Source organism: Microplitis mediator, chromosome 2, assembly GCF_029852145.1.
Source record: "Microplitis mediator isolate UGA2020A chromosome 2, iyMicMedi2.1, whole genome shotgun sequence".
Taxonomy (NCBI): Eukaryota; Metazoa; Arthropoda; class Insecta; order Hymenoptera; family Braconidae; genus Microplitis; species Microplitis mediator.
Window position 1 is genome coordinate 18,311,475 of NC_079970.1, and position 10,934 is coordinate 18,322,408.

Below are 10,934 nucleotides of genomic sequence, written 5' to 3' on the forward strand. Positions count from 1 at the left end.
TTTTTTTTTTTTTTTAAATGATAAATTATAAAGAAGAAAAATATTTGAAAAAATTGCACCAAAAATTTTTTTTAATTTTTTACATGTGTATATTTTTAGTTTTTTTTTTTTATAATTGATTTGTTGAAAAAAAAAAATCCGAAAATATATAATTGTCTGTTGACTTCAGGATCATAAAATTTAATGAGTGTGAATGTAACAGACAAGAGAAAATTTATAAATTTTCAATAAGTAAATAAAAATAATGAAATTTAAAAAAATGCACGTATTGATTTTTCGTTGATCTGAATACGCATTTTTTAATTTTTATCCTACTTACAGTTTATTTATTTATTTAAAAATTTAAAAAAAATTCTCACTTATCAGTTACATTTACACTGATAAAATTTAATGATAGTAAAATTAGCGGACGTCTGAAAATTTTCAAAACTTTTGAAATAATATATTAAAATATTTATAAAGTAAAAATAAAAAAATGCATGTATGACAATTCAGAATTCAGTACATGCTTTTTTTTTAAATTTCATTATTTTAATTATATAATTTTGTTATATGTAATTAAAAAATTGTCGTATGTCTGCTACATTTATAGTCATAAAATTGAATGCTTTTTTAAACAAGTACTTAAATGACATACTTATTTTTAATAACTTATAATATGTACTTATATTTTATTTTATACAAATAAATTATTATGTACATCTTTTGAATTACTAAAAATAAGTAAGTCATGTTTGTACTCATTTGAAAGGGCTTCCAATTTTGTATATGAAAAATTTAGTATTGATTTTTCATTTGAATATTGTTTAAAAATTATCTCCATAATTATATACACTTTTACATTATTTTTTCACGCAATTTTTACAATTATAAAGTGATTGTTATTTTTTGTTTTTTATAATGACTCACATTAAATGAAAAGTATTTGACCCCTTTGCTCAACATAGAGAACTTGAATATTAAATTAATAATAAGGGATCACTTTAATTTTTTAAACTGACAATACCAGTACTTGATATTGCCGTAATTAGAGTTTTCGTATAATTATACTAATTACAATATTGTTATTATGTCCTTTAAAACTTGTTGACAACATATATATAACTTGTAGCTATCATTAGTACAAGTAAAAAATGATAAATTTAATTACCACATGGAAGTACATAAATTTTAATTACTCACCTTAAAAGTAAAATAATTTAATTTGAGTAAAATAATTAGTGGTAATAAAAATATTGATCAACAAATATATTTTCATTAAAAAGTTTTATAATTTGACAATTAAAAATAATTATAATCAACGGGTTATATATTTTTTAGTAGATCGAAACAATCAATCGATTACTAATTAATCTTTAGAATTTATGATCGTAAATGTAGCAGACATCAGACAAATTTAAAATTATTAATAAATGATAAATTAAAATTAAAAAAAAATACGCATTTAAAAACTTTAAAAATTAGCAAATGCATTTTTTATAAATATTATTTTTTTTTAAATTATTTACTCTATTTATTTATAATTTTAAATTCGCCTGATGTCTACTGCATTCATACTCATTTCAAATTTCCATTCAGAAGTTATTTTTTTTTATTTTGTATAAAATAATACAATTGAATATGAATTAGTAAGAAGGATTGAAATAATAGGTTCAATTATAATTGTTGCAGCTTTATAAATAGTATGACCTGTCTCGGTTGGTATTTATGAGCGATAATGCGGTACTAATTGTTGTGAAACCACTGAATGAAGTATTTCTTCTAGTAATAAGAAGCTTTCTCACAACAATTCTAAAATAACCCGCGCTTCGCCACTTCAATGGAGATCAATTGATTGTGTCTTATTGCTATAACACTGTTGATAAGTTGCTTTTGATTGTTTGCAATAGATTATTGTTGGCATCTTGTATTTTGGTTAATAAATTAATTAACGTTGTAGCCACACTTGGCAAGCCCAGTGGGTTGAAAAAAGTTTTTAAAAATTTAGTTATTAACCGCTTTACAATATCGATTAATTTTTTTATGATGTTTAATATTGATTCAAGTATTTTTTCTATCGGAGTTAGTAAAAATTTTAATCCAGATACAAGACCTTTGACAAAAGAACTTAACGTTGATTTTATAATTCCTGTAAGAGAAGGCCTTAATCCCGAAGTTGATGCTACAAAAAAAAATATTTTATCTTAATAATAATAATAATAATTAATAATTTTTCTCAGCAACAATTTATTAAATATTTAAAATTAGTCGGGAAAATTGGAGCGAAATGAGACATAATGTAAATTGTTAGTTAGAATTCGTTGAAAAGAATGGGGTAAGTTGGTTAGTCCGGACGATTAAACCAATTAAAGATTCAGTAAATTTTTTTTTTTTATCAGTGTTCGTTAACTTATTTATTTTATTAAAAACTGACCAAACCTGATTTCGATCTAAAAAGGGCCATTACTAAAACTATATTGATTAATTAATTGAATTATTGAAATTGATTTAATTGTTCTAAATCATGTACACAAAATTAAAGCAAATAACTTCATTTTATTTTTTAGTAGTGACCCATTTCACCCTGCATTCAGCTTTTATCAGTTTTCAGTGAAACAATTTTGCTATCAAAGACTAAAAAAAAATTTTTTTATTTCTAAAAATTTGAAAATGGCCGCATTGCTCAAGCTGATAAACTTGCCCCACTCTTCCTTGCGAATCATTTTAAACATAAAAATTTTTTTTCTGCCGAAAGTAGTGCACCTGCCCTAAGTATGCTGTCTCATTTTGCCTCGGTCTTATCTATGCATTGAATATGACTTTGAAAAAAGGTATTTAATTTTTCTAATTTTTGTTTGCATGTAAAATGGCATAATATAAATTTTTCTACCATAATAAATTACTACCATCAGAAAAGAAAAATGGATTTTTTGAATAATATGCCGCTAATGTTGGAGAAAAGTTAATTATTTTTAACGAATACTTACTAGTTGAGTTCGGCAACGCTAAAGATGTAGGTGTCGAGTCATTTGAGGCAGCTAAAATAGCTGTTGCCAAATATAAAATCAACAAAACTTTTGAAAATTTAGCCATCTTGTGAGAACTTTTTTTTTTTTATTTATTTAATTCAAGACGTACTTATTAAAATGAAATAGAGAATTGAACTTCCATTTAATTTTTCTGCTGCCAAATACTTGTAGACTTATCGCTTTTTCAAAATACGTCATGTACATAAAATTAAACTCTAATTTAGATTTAACTTTGTATTAGAGTGGAGGAATGAGAAAAAAGAGGTTACATCAGACTTAAAAAGTATCAAGAATATCTGTCAAAAATTTGATATTAATTTCAGGATATGCTGATATCATTCAAATACTAAGATCCTTGAAAGTTGCAATCTTGATCTCATTTATTTTCCAAGTGAAAAAAAAACTGGAAAAATTTATTTTTTGACTTGATTACGAACTATTTTTTTTTTTTTTTTCGGTAAATTGAAAGATTTTTTTTTTTTTAATTTATTGACTGCGAAAAGTCATAACATGAAAAAAATTATTAAAAAAAATTTTCGGAATTAAATAGACATAGCCCATAAGGAAAAGTTTATTATTATGTGTAGATAAGTAAAGAGTTTGTTTCAGTTAATTGTAATTGGTTGAAATTATAGCGATGAAAATAAACAACAATTATAATAATTGATAATTTAGAACATATAAAGTACGCTAATTTTAGTTTAATATCTTGTAGTATATATTTTTGGTGAAGCATTTACTCGAATCTATTTTATTTTTAAATGACTATTTATAGAAACGGATAATTATTTTTTTTTAAGCCACCAAAAGTAATTTAGAATTTAAAACGAAATTTTATTATATTATAACAACTTTCTTCTTAAATGCAACAAAATTCTAAATGTGTTGAAAAGAATACCGGAATAGGAAATTTTTGAAGAGAGTTGTGTACTTATAAGCTCGATAGTAATAAATTATGGATCTCTTTTAATCGGATTCGTCGTATTAATTATATTAATAAGAAAGTTTTATTTATTTAAATTACTCAGTTTTCAAATTTTACTTTTAGTAATTTAAATTTTAAATCGATGATGATATTTTCGTATCACACCTGTGAGCGAAGTTTGAACGTCTGCTCTTTTAGCCGATAGAAAGTTACACTTCTCTAATATGGAAAAACAAAATTTAATTAATATGCGCTTGCGTCATAGTTATTTGAAACAATGGCAATAATTCAAACTTACCGGTGCAAATGCGGTAAAAAAAGATAGGAGGTCCCAACTTACGTTTTTGCGACCCTCATTGTAGTTTAAGTTGGTAATTACATACTCGAGTTGAAATATTGTACTTTTCCCCCTAGGTGTATAAAACACAATTTAATATCAACTGCTTTAGAGCAACGAGTTTCAATGTCTGTTGAGTCAGTGGAAAGAAGCTAGTTTCTGATCAATTCGATTTAGCTCGTATGTAAATTTATATATATGCGTATATATGCATAGATATGCGCAAAAAAACAAATGGGTTGAACAAATTATGTAAATCTATATTTATGCGCAAAAAAAGAAACGAATGTCACATTGATTTTTCGCATATATATATTTTCTTTTGGGAGGGGACTGAAAATCATCGGTTTCTTTTTTAGTTCTCGCTGCATTAGTTTCTGACTTGATGTCAATCCTGTCGAAATCTTTTTCGTTTATTGTAAAGCCAATCAAGTTGACAGTAGAATTAGTACATGCGTCAATGGTCTTAAATTGTCTCGTTTTGATTGAGTTCAGACATTTAAACTTTGAGTTTCAATGCAGGTATTAATGGAAAAATACTGTTGGACACGAGATAAAAAACGATTTCGGTATTTGGTTGATGACAGTATTCACATTCGGCTTGGGCAGTCAATCTCATCTTGTGCAACACGGAGAGAAATATATCGTCAGAGTGAGTATACGTATAGCTATTTGCCTATACGCTGTATACTCATCTTACTTAATGATACGCCGTATAGCCAATTCAGCTATACAGAGTTTCCTCGCAGTGGATCGTTAAAATGACGATTCGTACCCTTATTGTAGGCATTTTATGAATCTCTGACATGACTATTGCGTAAACTCTGTATTGAGGGAACCGGCAACCGAGAACGATGCAACGTATATCCAATTTAGCTATACGGATCCTCACGCTGGCAAAACAGATACTTACATCAATGAAACCACATATGTTTACAATGGCTATTTATCGTATTTTTAAATTAAATAAATGAATACTTATCCTAACCTAAAAACATGTCTTTACTTTAATGATACTATTGACTATTAAATTAACATGTGAGTATTCTTAAATAAGGTATACAAATCGTTATTCTGACGATAAATCATTTGAAGATACATTGGATAGTCATTCCGACAATATTTTTCTCTCCGTGCACACAACATACAATTGCTATTAAATTTTCGTTTCATTATCTTCTCAATAAATGATATTTGTCTTTGTTTTATTCTCTATTCGGCGGATTCGATAGAAATTTGAATAATGTTATTGTTGATATCGATGAAGCTTTCGAAAAGTTAATAAGCTGTTCAGATGATCATTGAAACTAATTGTATAGACAATTTTTTTTCATTTCAACAATAATTACTGCAGAAAAGTGTTTAGAATTTCAGCAGCAAACGATACACTAATATATTATTAGATAAAATTAATTAATATTGCACACCTCAAGCGCGAAAGCGCTGAGGGTGCTTTATGATCGATCTATTATTTTCGATTCATTCACTCACATCAAATTATCACTACACTACAATGGGTTAAACTGTATACTAATACAAAGACAGTTTATAAAAGAATAATATCGAACCAATATTAAGTCGATTGATTATTTCATTAATTAAATATAAATTATTTTAATCCCAGAGACACAAGTTGTCAATTGTCGTGTATGAAACCTAGTAAACATGATAAATCCCGATAGACACAATTAATCGGCCTAACTTTTTTTTTATTATCTGTGTATTTTTTATTACAAAAACCCTTTTGAAAATTACTATCTAAATCCTTTTAGTTTAATTGTTAGTGATGAAGAAGGCCGAGAATTTGGTTTTTTTAAAAGGGAGGGATAAACGATGGGAGGAGCTGAATTTCTGATTGGTTGAATTTTTATAGATTTGTATATGCTTATTTGAATGGACTGAAAATAGCGATGAAACACGAATAAGTTTATCCAATGCAAAACAAATCTACTAATCACATGACCATGTATATTTGTAATTTTGATGTGGAACTTTATTGGTTGAAACTCTAAAATATACACCCAACTATATTTTGAATGAATTTAAACTAAGGGTATTATTTTGCAAATATTTTAGATGATATTACTTTAGCCGACGGATTACAAAATTTTTCTTTAATTGGAACATGATTTGCACGCTGGCCAGCTTCTATTTATTCAAAATATAGTTGACTGCATATTTTAGAGTTTCAACCAACGAAGTCCCACATCAAGATTACAAATATACATGGTTATGTGACTAGTATATTCGTTTTGCATTGATTAAACTTATTTTTATTTCATTGCTCTTTTCACTCCATTCAAATAAACAAATACAAATCTATAGAAATTCAACCAATTAGAAATTCAGCTCCTCCCATCTTTTATCTCTCCCTTTTAAAAAAACCAAATTCTTGGCCTTAAACGTAAAACTGATTATTCACTAAAAATTTAGCTGCCATTTTTATTTTTACTATTGTTATTATTTTTTTTCTTTTTTCTCTCCATCAACTACTGGCGCCAGCACTAGCGTCATAGTCGGATTGAAATAAAGAGCGACATCTAAGACAAAAAGGTGAGATAATTAAAAGAAAATTTCAATGAAAAAAAAAAAAAAAATTAAACTGAAAATAAAAAATACAAAAAAATCAAATAAATAATTTAAAAGTTCAGATTACGTAAAAATATTTCATTTTTGATATCTCGAGTATGAAAAAAACAACGGGTTAGTCACTTTTAAATATTTATGACCTTATAGAGCAAAACGGTTATCCTGAAATAGGGATTCCAGAAAATTATTCATTAAATAACTAATTACATTTTTTTATCGATATTATTAGTAATCAAATTAATAAATTAACACAAATTTTGTCCTCTCTTTCACTTTGTAGAGTCATCTCTATTAATAATAATGAACAAAGGAATCTAATTATGACAAAACGATAATGAATCATTTCTTCAATATATTTATGATGAAAATTTTAATTGTATTCGAAATTCAGACAATGTTTATTAGTTGTGTTTACTGACTAAACCACTCGCATACTGTATTATGAGATTTTAAGATAATCTATTATCAAGTAATTAATTATAAATTTCGTTTTGAATTATCATTTGTGTCAATAACAGTGTCCCCATATATTTAACATTTGAAAATCAAATTGAATTTAAAATTTGGCGGAAAAAAAAGAGTTTTCTTTCAATTTAACTGAAGTCAACCAGTTTTTATGGGCAAAAATCCATGAGCATGACTATATGTTTTTAGGTTTTAACAAGATTTTTCAGACATGACTTGATTTTATTATTCAACGATCGTCTGGAGTCAGTGCAGCTGGTCTACATACATTTTCTCCTGTGTATTTGAGGCATTACAATGCTATCTGCGATACGTATGTTATACCATAGCTTTGTTCGTTTCTATAAATATTTATAAGGTCTTTGCGAAATGCGGAACAGTTTGTCGTATCTCTAGTTTTATATTGAGTCATAAAATAACTCCTGTCGTTCCTTAACTATATTTCAGTGACCGTGATTTTATCATTTCTTTTTAACTTTTTTCTGTGAATATTGAAAAGTTTTAAAGAAAATGAAAGTCCTTGATTTCAGTAGGACTTTTTAAAATCCAGCTCTACAGATTTTCGATATTTTGAGATTGCAGGATACAATTTTTTTTTTTCATCTATTTTTTCGAATTTAGTTATTGATCTAATCAATGCAGAAATAGTTATTGGCGTAACTAGTAGAGTAAGTGATTCATAATGTGTCAGCGCGATGCTAAACACATCGCGGGTGACGGATTATGATATAACAGGGTATTTCTCAAGCTTGCCAAGTTTGGCCCCTTTGTTAATTGATCTTAATAAGGGCGCCACTGGAAGATAAGACTCGGCCTTCCAGAACCGGAGATGTTAATATTATAAATCAGGGTCGTTGAAAAGTATAAGAGTGAGGAGATTGAGGGATTAAATTAATTTTTAGACACGATTTAAATCAATATAATTTTAGATTTTATTCACCAATTAACATTTTGCCCACCGGGCTTTTATTTTGCTTATAACTATTTTTAACACTATTGTCCACCGGACTTTTATTAATTTCACGAACGAGTCCCCTGGACTTCTACACGAAATGGCCACCGGCCTGATCCCCTGGATCTTAATAAAATTAATAAAATTTAGTCCCCTGGACTTTCACGAATATGGCCACTGGCCTGATCCCCTGGATCTTAATAATTAAAACAATTTGGCAACTTGCCAGATCCCCTGGATCTATTATTTTAAAACGTTTCCACAGGAAACTTAATTTTTCTCTTCACACACACACGCACGTTTTACATTCTAGTCCCCAGGACTTATTCACACTCACACACACGTTTACAATGTATTATTTTCCCGATTAATTTCACGCACAATTTTATTTAATCTCAATTTTATTTGTGTGTCCACTGGACTAAATTTCTATCCGTAAATTTTAATTTGTACATTTAATGATTCTACGATTTTATAACGACACTTTATCATCACGACAATTTTATATACTTTCAGTTTTTCGAGTATCGGGTTGTTGAGTGAAAAATTTACTGACACCGAAAAACTGTTACACACGACTGACGCTATCTCTCTCTATATTAATTCCCAAATCTTCACGTTAATGCCCAAATTTCATATCAAGAACTGACTCCATTTATGTTAAACTTAATTTATTACAGTTTTATCGTTATCACTATTTTCACAGCACTTTTACTTTTCTTTCAATTTTCAATACTTTAAATTTTGTATTTTATATTTTTCTTATTAAATAAATTGATTAATTTACTATTTATAATTTCTTAATGACTAGATTTATTATTTATAATTTCTGGCCCTCCTGCCGAGAAATTATCAGACGGACCACGTGTAAATTTAATTTAAATTCTGGCCTTCTTGCCGAGGATTCGTATTTTATTTTAATCAGATCGGAAATGGCGACTGCCCACGAATTATTTAATTATTAATTAATTAATTAATTACTTAATTGTGGCAACCGGCCGACAATTTATTTACCTCTCCTTAAATTTTTCCAGCGATCGTGGCGTCCCTTTTTATAGCAGCCTTCCTGCCGATTTCCGTTGACTTGGTTCTTTCCTCCAACTTCTCTTGCTGTTCACGTGTGGTCACTCGTCCGTGTCTTCTGCTGGTCCGTCCGACTGTGTCCGTTTTCACTCTTGTCACTCACTTATCAAATCTAAGTTCGCGATCATTCGGCCCTTATCGGAAAATCCACCACTCCAACTTATTTCCTTATTGGGTCTTGGGGACGAGCCCCTTAAATTAGCGCGCCCGGCGACAAGTCGATAAAATAGTAACGCATATGGGGTACTATGGGTAATTAATCAACGGCGGGAAATCAGGTTGATTTAAAGTTGTAATTTTAAATATTTACCCCGTTACAATGACTTACCCTACGTGTTGCGCCCATAATTTTATTCAACTCATATGCGCTATTCACGTTTTATTAATCGCCTAAAAAGCGAAGTCTCAATAGCTGTTTAGTGACATGGTGAAAAAAAACATTCGGCATCACAATCTTGGCTACTCAATGGGTAACAACAGGGATTTGTAATTACCCCATATTCAGTAAGAGCTTGAAAGATAGTTACGTTTAATTCCATTACGTCACAATGGCCGGGATAGTAGACATCTTTATTGCGTTTTGACAAATAATTTTTCACCAGTCGGTAAACGGCCATTTAGGGTTCGCATTTTAGGCACGATAAAACGTGAATAGCGCGCATGAGTTGAATAAAGATTCAAATCGAACGGTTTATTTTTGAGACATCATCCGCGACAAAAATAGGTTTTTTTTTGTATTTTATGTAATGTTCAATTTAAATTACGAAGATTTGCGGTGAAGTCGTAACTTTTACACAGTTAGCTACTATATATAGGAGGATACATTTTTGATCACATTACTGATGAGTCCACTGACGTTTCTGGGACGAGACTTCAATCTATTCTGGCACTCGGTGTATATGACTTGAGTTTTAGATGTTTACTTGAGACTCGACATATCGAAATGTGATTAATTATGTCACTCAATAAAATTCCTAGTTTGACAATTTGCCGGAACATATTGAGTGCAAAAATTATTTGAAAGGTAATATCCCCGATGCAGGATAGTTACGAACTAAAGACGATTAAGATCGTACTTCTGTTCAAGTATGATCTTCTCTGAACTCAAAGATTCTGGAAAGTTTCGGGGTGAGCCCAAGAGGTTAGCGGTTTCTTTGATTTTTACATTGTTCATCATATTACTACAATATATTATACTCATTTATATTCATATACTTGTAAGCACATTCACTTTTTTTCACATTGAAATTCGCCAAGTGAAGCTTAGAATGGCACCGGAAATCCGATTATTCCGTAAGTTCACTGATAAAGTTTCAGTTTACGGTCTTTAGTACAACCATTATAGTTTTACCTCAGTTTATAACAAAAAAAGTATCAACTTTCTATCGGTTTTCTTGCGTCGCACGCCAAAGTAAAACTCTCTTAAAAACGTGACTCAACTGAATATATGTATATGCACTTGAATGCCTTGATAACTAAAAAGAATACTACAGGGAATTCTGCATGTCGAATTAAAATTGCGGGAAACGTTAAAGTGGCTAAGTAGCGATGGTTGAGGATTAAACTTTTTAAAGA

At 29.0% G+C, this 10,934-nt stretch overlaps 1 long non-coding RNA gene across 1 annotated transcript; it reads right to left on the reverse strand.

Moving 5' to 3' along the window:
* Positions 1-1,305: 1,305 nt before the first annotated feature.
* Positions 1,306-4,435, reverse strand: LOC130664012 (uncharacterized). The gene is made up of 3 exons (XR_008989283.1): positions 4,232-4,435; positions 2,967-4,152; positions 1,306-2,161 (listed from the first exon to the last, which is right to left on the reverse strand). It is a non-coding gene; the product is annotated as an uncharacterized LOC130664012 (long non-coding RNA).
* Between the last annotated feature and the right edge of the window lie 6,499 nt (positions 4,436-10,934).